We start from the raw sequence: 16,402 nt of genomic DNA on the forward strand, positions 1-16,402 counted from the left end.
TTGGATATTCTGGGAGTAATCATTGTTAGGCAATACTCTTTTCTTGAGTTTAAGACAGCTGTAATTATAAACACCTCACCAACTGGGTATTTAATAGGCATGATTCCTAACAGCAAATATGTTCATCGGTTGGGTTTGAAGAATCTATTTCTATTAACTTTCAGGCAGTTCTTTCATGTAGTTGCAGAAATGGTCTCTAACTTTATGCTGTTTTAATGCCATTTTTACATAATAATGCCTTTTGTGTTCTAGAACACTAGATGAAACCACTTATTTTTATATATGCTAAATATCTTCATACATATTTGATAATATTCATATACATGTGTTTTCAGTTAGTGGAAATCAAATAATTTGTTCATTTCTCAGAAATGTGAGGTATATTTGTTTTTTTTTAATAATTTAAATTATTCTGGTTTAAAATATTTTTTAAAACATCTCATTTGGAAGTATCACTCAGGTTTTGACTATTAGATTTAACACATGATTGCATTTGGTTTGCTCATCAAAAGTGGAGAACATTTAATATTTATTCATAACAAAAGTATTAGAGAAGCTGTCAATAAATTTTCTGTCATAATTGAATCATAGGATATCTAAATTGTTGATAATATGATCTGCTCGTTAAACAAAAGTGTCTGGAGAAAATGATGGATTAATTGACTGATGGCTAAGGTTTCTCTCAAATATAATGGTTTATCCAGTTTGATTTGATTTGTGTAAAATAACTTTCTCTAATAAACAATTTGCTCAGAGGCAATAGAAGAAATGAATGGTTATCAAACCAAACTTAATTAGTCTCTCCTAGATTGATATTACTTGGGGAGTCTTCGTTTTAATTGTGGAGAGCTGGATATGAAGAGTTTGGTTCATTATATTTTTCCTGTATAAACACTATTGTGTAACTACCTATGGAATATAACATGTAAATTCATTTTAATAAATGCTTGTAAAGTGAATTAGCTAATTATGCCAGGCTAAAAATGATTCCTTTAATTATTTTAGATATTTAACTAGTACTTCAATTTTATTATTGTTAGTCTGTAAACATAATTTGTATTAGCTCTGCCAAACTAATTAGAATATATAACTTAAACAGTTTCAACAGTTTTGTAGTGCTCATAATGCTTTTTTCTCTCAAAACCCGTTTCTGTTTTAAAAAAATATTAAAATGATGAAGAAATTTTTGACATAGATTTTTGAAATGTGAGGAAGAATAACTTTTTCTGAAAAATACAATTTCAGAAAAGTTGATACGCTTCAAGACTCTGGAATAGTTGTCAAGAGAAGGGAAAATCCCTTTCTTTTTCTCAGAGATGGGATCAAACTAAACATCAATCATTAAGTAACAATTTTGTGAGGTTCCAGGTCGTTAGATTATCCATGTATAATATAAACCACAAATACGGTCACATTTAACTGCTTAATTGCATTTCAGTGCTTAATTGCATTAGAAGGTGAAAATCTGCATGTTCAAACTAAGAAGAGTTGGTCTTAATGGCATCCAGTTCACTTAATGTAAATAATTTTCTCTTCTCTTTAAAAAAAAAAAATTCAAAACATCTGTAGAAGATTTACAAGATTTTAATATAAAATGTGCATGAGAGGGCTGTTGTTTGAAGCTGAGTAAAGTGTGGAAAGAAAGACATTAGTGAAGAGTAATTTAGGTGCTCCTAATTATATTCCTTCGTGATTAATCTTGGGTTTATAAACCCAGGAATTAATCTGGTTTATTGTTCCTTCTCACACATGGAGTTTTCATTTTGATGTAGGAAATGTCAGTTTTTCTTTGTGTAGGACACTGCAGAGAGCTGAGGTGTGGGCAGGAAAGGAGGAACGTCCTTTAGCTCTGTCTATGTGCAGTCCCTGAATGTCAGTGTGTGCTCCAACTTTGAGAAACAGAGATTTATGTGCAGAAACTGCTGCTGTGACGCCAACTGTCCTGGCACATCTGTGTGAGTGGCACAAACCCGCTGCAAAATGGCACCTTGGGCGTATCTTTGGAGCAGGAACGGGACCAAACACAACCTTTGGTGTTCTCAGGAATTCTCTCTGAGATGTGGGCACTTTGCTCTTCCTTCTCTCCTGACTGTCAGGCTGTCAGAGGAACAGATCTGCAGCAGGTGTATGTGTATATATGTGTATATTCCTGGTGTGACTCACTGTGAGTCTCAAAGAGGATTTTGGCAGCAATATACTGAGAATGCATAGTAGTCTTTGGTGTATTGTGGGTTGATGAAAATAAACAGCAAAGTCTAGCAAGTCCTGGACACTGTTTACATATCAAACTTTGTCAGTTAAATCTCATTGAAGACAGTGAGAGTCTCACAAGTACCTTCATGCTGAACCAGCATTTTCATTTCAGGATTTTGGGTGCTCTTGTTATATGGCACTTCTCCTTGTTTGTGGTGGCACAAGAATTTCTCACACCCCAGGAACTACAGGAATTCTGTGCTAACTCTGGAGGTCCAGAACTAAACTTTGCTCTTCTGCTCAGATTGACAGAATTTTTTTCTCTGCCCTTGGAAAGAAGTAACCGTGTCATTTTTTTTTAAGCTTGGTATGGTTTGATTTCTTTATCCTACCAACATTAAATATGTGCTAATTAAGCTGTGTAATTGTGGGTGTCCTTCCTGCTGTGACTCAGCAGCGCAGTGGAGAGGCCATGTGGCCACCAAATCAAATCCAGATGTCAGATTCTTGAACACTTGAACATCACCCTGCTGAACATACTGTGTTGTGCTGACCTGGTGTGCTGTGCCATGAAATCCCTTGTTAGGAAATTTTACTTATTCTGAAATAAATACGCCCCCCCCCCAAAAAAAAACAAAACTTTGTATTCAAATTTGTGCCTTACAGGCAGGAAATAAAGATTCTTTAAGTTTTTGAAAACATTTAAGATTCAAGGTAGCTAGTGTTTTTTAATAATAAAGAAAACAAGTTTAGGGCACAGAAAAATTTTACTTAGATCGAAAATGCAAAGTTTTTCCTAAAGCATTTATCTGTTGGTATCTGGATTTAAGTGTTGAGGAAATATTAAACAGTATACACATGAATGTAGGAAGTGATCTTGAAATATCTAAAACACTTGAAAAAATGAAAACTATTTGTGTTAAAATTGTATTAAACTTCTATAATGTTTAATCTTAAAGGAAGGGTAAGCACAATTTTCAGATCACATTTTCCAGTTGTAATACTGCAAAGATGTGTGTGATATGCTTAACTCAGGCTATGTGCTGTTTGTTACCATAGGCACTATTATGAATTATCATGGTGATTATATTTTTAGGGTGTTTAATATTTTTATTCTGATATTTTCAGCTAACGAGTTTCAACACACACATGGTTGTGTTGCCCATTGTGCTTCTCAAGGAATATTTTCTGGGAACACTAAATTTCTCATTAAATATATCTTAGAATGAATGCAGAAGTTAATGGTTCTCTGCATTCTCTGTTCCCTCTGTTACAGGATAACCATGGCTAACAGTTTGTCCTGGATTTCCTGTCTGCTGGACAAAGAATATGAAGCAAACAACTCATGTCAATGCTCTGTTTTACAGCTGAGGTCCTTCTTGAACCCTTCTCAGGACTCCCATCAGAATCTTCTGGGAGCAAGGTAGAACTCAAAAAAAAAAAAGAAAAAAAAAGAGAGAAAAAAGTTAACATATAACAACTCTTGATTCCCTGTGTATCATTTTGGTTTGAAAGTAACCACTTGGTTATTAATTAGAAGAGTAACAATTTTGGTTTTACTACGCTTTGTGGGTTTTTTTAATGATCTGTGGTGAAAACTGATTGCATTTATTAACAATCCTAGCTTAATCCTTATTAAAGCCTATCACAGAATCATCATCCTTTTTCCCCACTCTGATGTCCTGCCACACCTCCAAGCATCTCTCAGTGCAGTAACACTGACCTGTCTGCACACGTAGCTCAGCTCTGACAGAAGCTGGGCTTAAATTGGTTGTTCTGAGCCAGCTTGGTTAAGAGTTAGGCAAATCCATATTGCTTATGCAAATCCATCTTATTGTCTTAATTGACTTCTAGGCAGGTGCACACAAAACATGCCTAGTTCCATAGGTAGGAAATGTGCATAAATAAATGGAGCTGTTTGCACTGCAGACTGGGAATACTCTGTAAGTGCTTGGCAGAGCACTCACTGTTGAGGTTTGACTCCAACCAGAACTCAGCCCCAAACAACCCCTCACTTGCTCCCCCCTGGTGGGACTGGGGAGAGAAATGCAAGGGTAAAAGTGAGAAAACGTGTGGGTTGAGATAACAATAATTTAATAATTGAAATAACATAAAATAACAAACAATAGTAGTAGTAATAATAATAATAATAATTTGCAATGAAAAGTAAAATAACAGAGAAATAAATTACCCAAGAAAGAAAACTTATGCAAATGGAAACAGCTGCTTGACCCCAGCCACTCTATGGGTATAGGGTGTGCCAGACCCCAAGCAGCTGCCTCCTGCCAACACCCTCCCCTCTCCCCAGTTTATTGCTGAGCATGAGATCCTGTGGTCTGGAATATCCCTTTGGTCAGCAGCTGTCCTGGCTGTGTCCCCTCCCAGCTCACTGGTGGGGTGGGATGAGGAGCAAAAGGGCCTGGACTGTGTGTGAGCACTGCTCAGTGATCAGGCAAACTTCTCTTGTTACCAACACTGCTTTCAGCACAAATCCACCATAGCTTTGACTGGCTACTGTGAAGGAAATGAAATCTATGCCAGCCAAACCCAGCATACTTTAGGTGATAAAGCTGAAAGTCCCTTACATACAAATGTTACAAAAGCACAAATGGCTCCAGTTTTGTCATTTAGAACCCTGGGGGTATAAAGAGATCCTTTCCTCATCCTAACATCTGGGAATCTCTCATTTATGTTGTTAATGTTTTCTAAACTAGAGCAATCTTTTCTAGGTCAATTGGCAAGCTGGACCAAAACTTTAAAGTTAACCTGCTGAAATAAATTCTGTTTGCTACACCAAACCAGTGGTTACCATTGGCCATCTTGGTACCTTATGTAAGATTTACCTTCACAGTTTATTATACAGTTACTTGAGGGCTTCCAATCACCCTGCAAATTTGGCTCTGTACTTGATGGTTTCATGCTTTTCCTGAGGATATGAGTAACTGTTTAAAAGGTTGAAGAAAGTAATTAGTTTTAGGATTGAACTTGATAAGTTTATGAATGAAGTAATATGGTCTGGGTGCCTGAAGTAGCAGCAGTCTGGATAGAAAGCCATGGGAAGCCTCTTTCAGGGCTATGTTCTGCATTCCTCTATTCATGTATATATTCAGTGTTTTAAAATACTGCACAGATAATTAGCAATAAGTTTGGCTTTGATTTAGGAGGTTGTTAGGATGTCTTTTGGTTACCTGTATACTGCCTTTGTATTCAGCAGCAGCTGTAAAAATAATCCTTGCTTCCTGGATGAAGTTCAGAACGAAATAAAAACAATCCTTGTAATACTTCAGTCATATAGTAAATGGCATTTGAGGTAAATAGAGGAGACGACTGCAAGCTTTAATGGAAAAAGGATTTTTAAAAGGATTGTGTCAAACACAGTACAATAACTCTAAGGTAAGAAAGGGGGTTAAAGATGCAAAAGTGAAAGAATGTGCTCTTACCTGTTGCCAAGCGTTTTTTCATGTATGCATTATAGCTCTTTTTTGTAATGGTCAGTATTGCCCTTATTGTGTTCTGTTTACATGTCTGACTTCTTGTTTGGATTTTACTTGGTGATTTGGTATTAATTTTTAATGTGAAAGCACTTAGCATTAGGAGTTTGACATTTTGTCTGACCTTAATCACCAAGAGGATCATGAGAGGTTTATTCAGTGGGAAGAGAATTGTTACAGCTCCGACAGAAATGATGGGAAATAAGTAAACAGCCTTTTAAATCTTCACCAGAAATCAATAGAGTTTAAAGATGATGGACGTTGGTGTTTTTTGCTGCTTAAGGACTTCAACCTTTTACGGGAAAATATCTTCTCTGAGTGTCAGCGTTTTTTTGCCCAGCACCATGAATCACCCCTGCAAATAGAACACTCTGCATAGAGCACTTCATCATTGTTACACAGATGATGTTATAGATCTGTCTCTCTGTGATACTGCAGAGGTGTGGTGCTGCTTCATAACACTGCTAATTAATGGATGGTCAGCAAAATACGGGTATTTGATAATATTTAAACTGATGAACTCCTGTCTTGATTCTGTCATTGTAATGGCTGCTGCATAGAACTTTTTAAGTTGGAGCTCTTTTGCCTGTGTCAGTAGATACCTTCATTTAAGTGAGAGTTCTCAACTTTTAACAGCTGGGAGTAAGAGCTCCTCTGAAGTCTTTGCATCAGCAGGCCTTTAGAGACAGGCAGGTTTTGAGCAGTTGCACAGCAAATTGTGTACTTTGGCTTTTCATGAATGATTTATTAGATGTTAGGCTGGTACAGTAGTTAGCAATATATCCAGAAACAGCACTATTCAGACCCAAGTATTTGTACATTTGCATCATCATCAATCATTTGTTGTGCTATTTGGGGTTTTATTATACAGTATTGGATTCCATTTTAGAACAGCTAAGTATATAGTAAATTATATTCAAATATAGTAAAGTTGCTGTTAAATAGTAATTGAGAACTTGACTTTCAAGCTTTCAGTTAATTTGTTTGCATCCTTATGCAGCCATTTACTCTGAATAAAGTGAAGGGGATTTAATTTTGATTTGTAGACAACCTTTTGTATTGAAAATAACTGTAGTGACTGTAGTTTTATGCTAATATCCAAGCATGCCACATATACTCTTAGACAAAATTGTCCCTTAAGACCTCCTGATATGAAGTGATCTTTGATTTAAGGCTGCAGTACTTTGGCTACAAGTGTGTTCAATGATTATTAAACTGGAGTTATTACACAGCAGCTGATGGAATATTTTCTGTAGTTTGTCTCAATTGATTAGCTGTATTGAGTACAGAGTGGCAAAAAACATTCAGAGCCATTTCTCGTGTTCCTGGAGCAGCAGCCAGGCCCTGCACTGCCTTTGGCTTTGTGCTCCCCTGGGATTGCAGTGGTGGAGCTGGGATAGAGCTGGAGCAGAGGGACGGGGCTGACCCTGGGCAGCTGGAGCTGAAGCCCTCCCGAAATCCCTGGGATTATTCACCTGCATGAAGAGAGTGTGTGTGTGTACAGTGAGGGGTTATGTTGTCTCCTGAGCCAGCTAACGCATTGCAGAGTGCCCAAATGTGAGAGCAGTGCATGGAAGATAAGGAAAATTTCCCAAACAGGTCAGCTCTGTACACATTTCCCTGCATCTCATCCACTGGGTGGGTTTTTGTGGTCGTAGGTAGTCTCGCTCTCACTTAACATAAAACTAAACTAGCAGAAATGACAGTGATATTTCAGGAGTGGGACCTTATTTTTGGATGACTTTGATGTCTTTAAGTACAAATACCCCTTTTTAGTAAGTAATAATATACAGCAAAGAAGCACAGAAAACACGTGATATGCCCACTCCTTAGCTCACATTAAGTAGTTGGACTGATCAGGTCCTATATTTGCCACTGTTAAGCAGATAATTTTGCCTACTGTGTAGTCAATTTTGATGCATTCAGGGAATTCTGCTCTGTGATGGCAGGCTGAAGTTTTGCCTTTAATTCTTTTTCATTATTTTAAGAGGAAATACATAGTTACTTGATACTGAGCCAGAGACATTTCTTTCCGGGCTAGAAGTTTGGACTTCTTTGGAGGTTTTCCCTGGATAGCAAGCACTTCTCTTCATGTTTTTCCACCCTTTAGCATCATTATACTTTTTAGGATTTTTGTATTTGCAGCATATCAATGTTGAGTACGGATTTTCTTTACCAGCCTTTTTTCGATGATTTCACGTAACTTTGCTAAAGACGGATAAGCTTTCTGTGGATTGATTAACCAGTGAGTGCCCCAGTAGCAAGTTGCAAACTTTATTTTTATCAACATATTTATTGTTTCCCTTTTGAAACCCATTTATGAAGCTTCTGTTACCTCCCAAAATGCCCCCTCCTCTGGCCTGCCCTGTTGCAAAGGTGAAGTACCAACTCTGCTTTGCCTGTGGTTGCAGCTGCTTGAGAGAGGTCCCTCCAAAGCAGAAGGAATGTGCAGAAAGGCTGCTGGCATCAAATGGAGCCCTTGCCTGGGTCTTGGGTGAGCCCTGGAAATGAGGGCTGGGCTGGGATTGATCGCCCTAAGTGTGTGTGGGGGAGGGCAGGGACAGGGCTAAAAATGCTGGGGAGGTAAAAGAGCTTTTTAAACTAAGGATGCTGCTGGCACAGGAGCAAATGGATATGGCTATCAATAACCTTTGGCTGGATATTCAAAAATGGTTTCTGCTCATCCAGAAGAGCCTCCCAGAGGGGGTTTTATGGAGGGACAATTATTAGCAGATTTTGAAATGAAATTTGAGTGATTTATAAAAGGATTAAGGGAGTTGGTTGCCTGTATTGCTATTCAGCATCCACAAGGTCCCTTCCACATATTTTGGGTCTCTTTATGGACTTTAACTGTTCTTTAACATGTTTGAATCATTTAGTAGTTAATTTTACATTTCCCTTTTAAAATCTTATGTTAATTCTTGTGAATCTATAAACATAGAGTATAACCAATGAGATTTCTTTCTCTTTTTTCTGCCTGAAAATAACCTCTAAATCACATGTTCTCCAACTGGAGAGAAAAGGAAGGTAAAACTTGTGCAGAAGGGAGTGTGTTCCTGCTATGGAGCAGCCTCACTGAGGAGATGAAGCTGCTGCCCTTGTCTTTTCTCTGCCCGGTTTGCCTCCTGAGCTGGCAGTGATTGCTGTTTGCAGGAGTGCAGTGCAGGGGGCAAAATGGGATTTTACTCATCTGTGCTCTGTAAGTGAGGTTAAGTTTGAAAATCCTGCTGCTGTGCTCCAGTGCACCCCACCAGGTGAGTGTGGTGCTGAGGATCTCTGAGATTGCTGTGGCTCCTCAGCTGCAGTTTGCACAGAGGCACGGGCTGATCAGAGCACGCTGTGTCTCTGCAGTACATTCCTGCGTGCTCTTTTTTGGAGTAATGAAAGTGGGAGTGTGGCTGGAAGTGTGACACTGGCACAGTAGCTGTAGTGCTGAGTGGGATGCTTGGTCCTGTGTTTTTTTTCTGCTGTATCATCTCAGATGTTTGTTAAATTGTAACTGCTCTTTTTTTTTACACATGGAGTGTGTAAGAAGATCTTCCTTTTGCTGATCTTCTGGATGAAATCATGGAACAGTTCATTTATGATGTAATGCCTGTTTTATCTGCCCTTGCCTTATGAGTGGTTTGTTATGGTAATTTGCAGATGTCTTTAAGATTCATGTCTGTTGTGCTTGCATGTGGTTAAGACACCGAGACTCCTTTGCTGCACAGTCGAATTCGGTGGTGCAGACGAGGGGACTGGAAACACAACAAAGCGCTGATCCTTCCTCAATGGTAATTTTGTTGGATATTAATCAGTAACTCGTTTTGGATTGACACGCAAATATTGATCCCTGGGTTTAATAGAATAAAAAACGTGGAGCAAAAGGCGCTGGAAAGGACACGCAGAGCAATCTGTTGTGTGAGCGAGCGAGGGGCAGGGCCGTGCGTCCGGGGCTGCCAGTTAAGCTGACAGGGTGGATGTCAGTGCCAGGGGTGGGGTGCTGGAGGTCCCGCTCCCGTGTCAGGAGCTGCTGGAATCACGCTGTACATCTTCATCAGGCGGGCGTGCAGCGAGCAGCCTCGTGCTCCCGGTGAGCTGCGGCCAGGCCATCATTAACCTCGTGAACCCGGGTTTGTAACAGAATGTAAAACCAGCTCAGGTTATCAATTACAGTCACACTCCATTGATGGCTGCCCAAAGAGGGCTCCTTAGGAAGAAAAAGACATTATGATTTGCTCATTTGCTCAGAAAGTAGCAGAAGGGGTTGCAATTCATTAAATCAGAAATAAAAATAATAGCTAATCCATGGATTTAATATCACCTTATTTTGGTGCATTACTCACAGGAGGTCATGAGCAGTACTGTGTCTGTCATTAGCAAGGTTCACAAGTAATTGTGTTATAATACTGAATTAGGAAACATTTTATAAAAAGAAATTAATATTCTTTAAAATGCGGGGATTTTATCAATTATTTGAGACTTTAATATAAATGTTTTGATCCATATTGCAAATGCTTAACCCTTTAGTCTGTGGCAAACTAGTTTTACATAATTCAGGAACTTCAGAGCCCGTATATGTACGGTAGCTTTTAAGCATAAATAAAATAATAAAAATATTGTGAATAAAAACAATATTTGAGATTATTATCTGTTGAGCCTATTAACTGTCCTCAAGTAAACTGAATTTACATATTTATTTATAATACTAATCAGTGATAATGTTTTATAGCTACTTACTGTATTATATCCAAAGGAAATTATAATCCTGTTAGATTTAATTTTTTTATTGTTACACAGTACTGCATAAAGATGCAGAGTATTTTTAAACAAACTTTTTACACTTGTTTTACCTGTAATATGCTTCATTCATCATAAAAATGAACAAGGTTATCAGTCAAGGACCGACTGCTTTTTCTTAGGCTGATTGCTACTGTCACCAGTGTTTTACAAATCTGGAAGGATTTCCCTTTAACAGTGGTTTTTCATTATTATTCTATGAATACAGACAGTAATTTATCTGTCCACCCCTGCAATATTTTATGATAAAGAAAAAAGTCCTATTACATGTCCATAATATATAGAAGACTTTTAGTGTGCGCTTCAATAATTCTTATTTGATCTTTTCTCTTGTTAGTAGTGAAAATTTGATTTTAAAGCCCACTTAAACAAATAAACACAGAATTACTAAAATATGTCATCTTTGAAAGGCAATAAATGTTATTTTCTTGAGAAGACATGTAACACACTTTTGATCTTTCACATATTATTCTCTTTACCTACTAATAATACCCACAGTCCATGCAAGACCAATCTTTTCTTATATTTCCCCTAATCTTTTTCCTTACTTTGTTTTCTGTAAGTATGGATCTGTTAACTGGTTTAGAGATACTTCAGTAATATTTTTAATTAACTCTGTCCATCAGCAACCAAGGAAGGGGCCCTTAGGAGACCATTTCTCCTCCCAGGGAAGGAGCCTGATAAAGTTAGGGTTGTTTTCTTACCAGCCCACAACTTAAACACAGTCTTATTTAAAAAAAAAAAACACCTGTGCACCTTGTGTAAGAGCAGTTCATCCATGGTATATGAATTCAAAATGTTGCATTTCTTTCTATATCCTTACTTGTTAGATTTGGGGGGAAAAAAAATGTATTTAAGTCTCTTTAAAGAAATTACTGATTCTTGTGTAGAACATGCAAAAAACATCTGAACTATGAAACTCAAGTAACACAAGTTTTTCCTTTAAAAACCTCAGCAAATGATTTGCTTTAATTTTGTTTTCAATCAGGATTCAATGTATATTTTCATACTCTATCTTGGCACTTCCCTGCCCACTCTGGTGGTATTTCCCCGACCCTGGAAGCAGCTCTGGCTTCTGTGTCATTCAGAAGGGCAGTAGAATTTGCATGATGTGCTCCAGGATATTTTGAGCAAGCAAAGGGATGTGTTGAAGTCTGAGGGAAATCAGTATTTGTTAGTTTAGATTTTGTGTGTCTGGAAAGAATTCTCGAAGGCTGTGTGCAAGCAGTGACAGAGGATTGGCACCCCCAATTACCAGGGCACCAAATGGCACTCAAATTCAATTCTGAATCTTTGAAACCAATTCAAAAATACTTCATTACCTGTTGAATTTCTGTCTCTGTCATTCCTTTCTGTCTTCTGTCCTTCTTTGGAATGACTTTATGACATGTTTGCTACAAGATGTTCTGAAGAGCTGCTTGAACAGTAGTATAAGGTGCAGTGTTAAAATAATTATCCCTCTCAAACACATTTGCACATAGGTGATACCTGAATTACACAAACAAAAACCTCCCAGTTTCTTTTTTAGTTTGTGAAGACACAAACTCAGAATCTTAGGTAACAGGATTCCTTAATGTGGCTTTGGGTTTTTTCCCCCACCTCACATCTTAAGTAGAATAGGGGAAGGGTTTTCTGCAGAGGCATAAATGTATAAAATACAAACTATTCTTATATACAGTATTTTTCTGGGTCGTGCCTCTGCAACTATATTTAAGATACAGGGAATGGAAAAGTATGTTGGCCTAATCTTTGGAAACAAAGAGCATTATTAGTGCTGTGGAAATCAGCAGAACCTGAAAATCAAATTACTTAATAATAGGATCTCTTCTGTTGCATTTGGGAACCTAAAAATTTCTTTAATTCTAAGGTTTATCATTTCACACTCTTAGAGTTCATTTCTTCCCTCAATCTGAGGGTGATTTATGGTTGCTCTGTTACAGATCAAGCAGTTTCATCTTTCAAACTTACTGCATTTTTTCTAGCATTTCTATCACTTAAGACCTTGATTCTCAAAATAAAGGCAAGAGAAGATGAATGTGTGTGTATGGAAGAACTCTCAACTGGACCCACCCCCAGGTATCTAAAACTTTGCAGTTCTTAAAGTTTAATGAATGTTTATTGTGCTCAGCAGAGCAAATCTGAAAGGTCAAATGAAAACCAAAGGTATTATTCCACTGAGTTTATGCCACTTTAGTCCAAAACTTTGTGACTGATGCTGTGGTTTTGTGCTGTGTAAAACAATCCGAAGCAAACTGCTGATCAAAAGTGGCATTATCCGATTAAAGGTAAAGGGGGAAAAAAAACAACCTCAAACTCTCAAGCAACTGCTTGAAAAAGATTTGACCCTCCACCTGTAATTCTGTGAGGCCAAGAGGCTCTATCCACAGCTCCTGAGGGTGTTCCTGTGCTGGGAGCTGTACCAGTCACTGCCACCCAACTGTTCCTGCTGCACAGACTGAATGGGGATGTTTGTGTGTGTGTGTGTTCTCTTTACTTGCTTCTTCACAATGGACTTTTCAATCCTCAGTCGTTGCTTTTGAGATACTTGAACTATATTTACTGGTGTGGTTAAAAAAACCTGTGTTCTGTTGTAGAAGATAGGGTAGAAAAATCACACAAGAGGGGTCTGTGTTTGTAAATTGTCCCTGTCTGGTAGGGCCACTGGCTACACTGTGCATTGAAAAGGACAACCTTCAGTGTAACCTAAATAGAACCTGATATAATCTTGGCATGTTGGAGGGTTCATTCAGCTCTGGAGATCACAGAAAACCCCATTACTGAGATGCTGTCTGAAAGTGCAAATTCCTCTGTCCGCAGGCTCTGCTTTCTAGCGGGTTTTAGGTGCATCTTCAAAGCTGCACAGGAGTACTTCAAAATTCTTTCACTCTGATCTAATCCTCCTCTTGAAGTTAAGGGATACCAGGTGCAAGGCAATCATAAGTTCTCTTATTATTGCCTTCTGTTGGCATCCCCCATACCCAGGGTCTGAGGTCCTGCTGCAGCACTGTGCCCAGCATGCCCCACACCCAGCCAGGGAAGGCATCTCTCCTCATCTGCACTTGTAGCTAGGACTGTGTTACATCTGCCCATCATCTCTGAGTAAATGAAAAGAAAAGGAAGGTCCTGAAGTGTATTTTAACCTAGATATACTCAGGTGTACATAACCCAAGACACTGTGTATCTACTTTTTTTCCAGCTAATTTTGGGTCTGCTTTAAAAGTTCTTCAGCTGTTCCCTGGCCTGGATGATGGCTTCAGTGGATGTATTATCCAGTATTAGACATACACACATCCCATATTGTTCCTTGATTTCAGCCTTCCATTATATTCCCAGTGGTGTACTGGAGGAAAAGTGTGTTTTTGAAGCAAACAAATGTGCTTTTGCCCTCCTCAGGTAGTTGGCACACAATATAGGGCCGAACACGGGCAGAGCTGACGCACCTGCACGATCAGCTGGGCAATTCTAGCAGGGCCCTTCTGAGTTCCTGTGTTCCTTTAAAGATTCCAGGATAAAAATACGTGCAAATAACCTGAGTGTGAGAGAAGTAGGTGTCTGTGCAAGCAGGAGGCAGTGTGCTGGGTTAGGTTTGCTCTCAGCAAAAGGCAGGAATCTGCAGTGTGTCACTGCGGAGCCGAGCCCCAGGCACGGGTAGGGCAGGGATGCTTTAGGGCTGTGGAAGGGCTGCAAACAGCTCTGGTAGTGCGGCACAAGGGTGATGGTTGCCTTCCTGTCTCACTCGCTGTGCTGCGAGCCCTGCCTAGGAAAGCTGGGATAATGAGCCGTGCTGAGCAGAGGGGTGATTGATGACGGCTGGTTCTGACGGCTCCAGTGCCGGCAATCCCAGGGTGTCGGATCGCGGCATTAGCATGCTGACAGCTCAGCATTTAGGACATTATGGTAATTTATCCTGCGTACGCTGTCACCTGCACTGTCAGAGTTTCTTTTTAATGATGGTATAACTATTTTGTTTGTTTGTACCGCATTCTTTTCATTTGGCTAATGTCTCCTCATTAGATTGCACCTAGTAAATGAGAGTAATTAAGTGTTTCGTATAGCTCAGATGCAATGATTAAGTTGCAGAGTTGGTGCTGATTATGTTTTGTCATTTATCTCTATTAATCTGAGAATAATCCAGATGATGAACACATGTAATTTTTTAGCTAATGTTCAATAGATGAAATTTATAGCTTCTCGATGGAGCCAAACAGTAAGTGTGTATTTATATATCAAATAGCAAGTTATTGTACTTGTATTTCTGTTAAATAAACATAAAATTATCTGTGCAACTAAGGAAAAAACTAGAACGTCTATTGACTATAGAGATTTTCACTTTTTTAAAATGCATTTGTATATGGAAAGCTACTATTCATAATTCACAGTTCAGCAACTCTCTTTATTCTGCTGTCTCAAATATCTACAGAGAATCCTATGGCTATATTTTTAAAGATTTTTTTTCCTGCATTTATTGTCTGTGTTTGTTAGTATTAATTCCAGAATACAAATCTCATTTCTAGTAGCAAAATGTAATTTTTGTATAAACACTACCAAATTAGTTTAAAACCAAAAAAATTACACAAGTGCATCAAATGAAGCACCTCACAACAATTAACAATTTGTAGATCTTTATTTAATTTTCAAATAGAAATGTAAAAAATAGCTTGAGCTTTTTCTTCAACACATAAAGTAACAATAATTCATGTTGATACAAATAATAAGGCCAACAGTAGATTTCAGGAGCATCCTGAGTTGTTTGATGATATTCCTTTGTTTTCCTGGGTCTGTGAAGTTCCTAGCACATCACACTGTTTTTTCTAAACATGTAACTGGAGGAAGGCAGACAGCATAGCCCCATGATTGTTTGGGTTTTACACATCAAAATTCAGATTGGTTTCAAAAGTAGCAACTTTTGTGTGTCTCCAGTTAATAAACTGCTTTAAAATGTAGCACTGACAGTTGGAATAGCAGCTGAATGAGAGACCCTGGGCTAGTTTGAGGCTTCTGCTTGATATGTATAAATAAATAAGCTGGACATATTTTTAAGATATGCCTACCCCACTGCATTACTGCCTGTACAGGAATGTTGTCTCTGTTGTGCCTGTGCCCATGTGGCATCACAAACGCTGTTCTGTCGAGAGGAGTGTCACTGAATGCCTTTGGAGGTGCAGCCAGCAGCCCTTTGCTGCAGGAATCATTCCTAGAGTGCTGGATTTACAGTGGGATTCCCAGACACACAGTTACAGTTTGATTTGGAACAGTTCCTCTGATTTGGACATTTGTTTCTTCCCTGATGTTTATCACTGCAATAGCTACTGGCCCTCTCTGGGGGAATATCTCCCTGGATAGTGTTGTGCAGGGGTTCATTTTGGTTTCTTGAGCTCCAGAACCAACCCCAGAAGGCAGCTGGGCTTTTTGGGTCTCCCTGGTGGGCTCCATGGCCAGCCCCTTTCAGGCCCAGCTGATTTCACTGCTGAGGAGCTAAATCTGGTCTGGGCTTTGTGCAGAGTGACTCTTTGTAACGCTGTGAAGGCTGGTCAATAAAATCATTGAGATTTGCCATTTGTCCCTGTTTTGGGGTGCTGCCACCCTCACCAGCTGGAAAGGGGGAGACAGTGGGTTTGAGCCATGGAGGGGAAGTGGGCCCAGGGGCAGTTGGACACAGAAAGCTGTGATGAGATTGAGCCTGGTGTGCAAAGCAGGAGAGCTCAGGGGTCTGATGTGCGTGGTCCAGCCTTACTCCAGAAATTTAAGGGGTTTTTTCCACTTTTGTGCACAATTATTAGACTAGCTGAGATTTTTCCAGTATGTCTTCTAGATTTAATTATTTAAGGGTTCAGTTTTCATTTTTTAATACATCAAATCCTGCCTTTGATACAACTGGGTAGACTCGTAGCTTGAAATGTATGTTAATGGGATCAAATTGTTGCTCAGTAGAAACT

This window comes from Myiozetetes cayanensis, unplaced genomic scaffold (genome assembly GCF_022539395.1).
Source record: "Myiozetetes cayanensis isolate MyiCay16 unplaced genomic scaffold, myiCay2020 scf17, whole genome shotgun sequence".
Taxonomy (NCBI): Eukaryota; Metazoa; Chordata; class Aves; order Passeriformes; family Tyrannidae; genus Myiozetetes; species Myiozetetes cayanensis.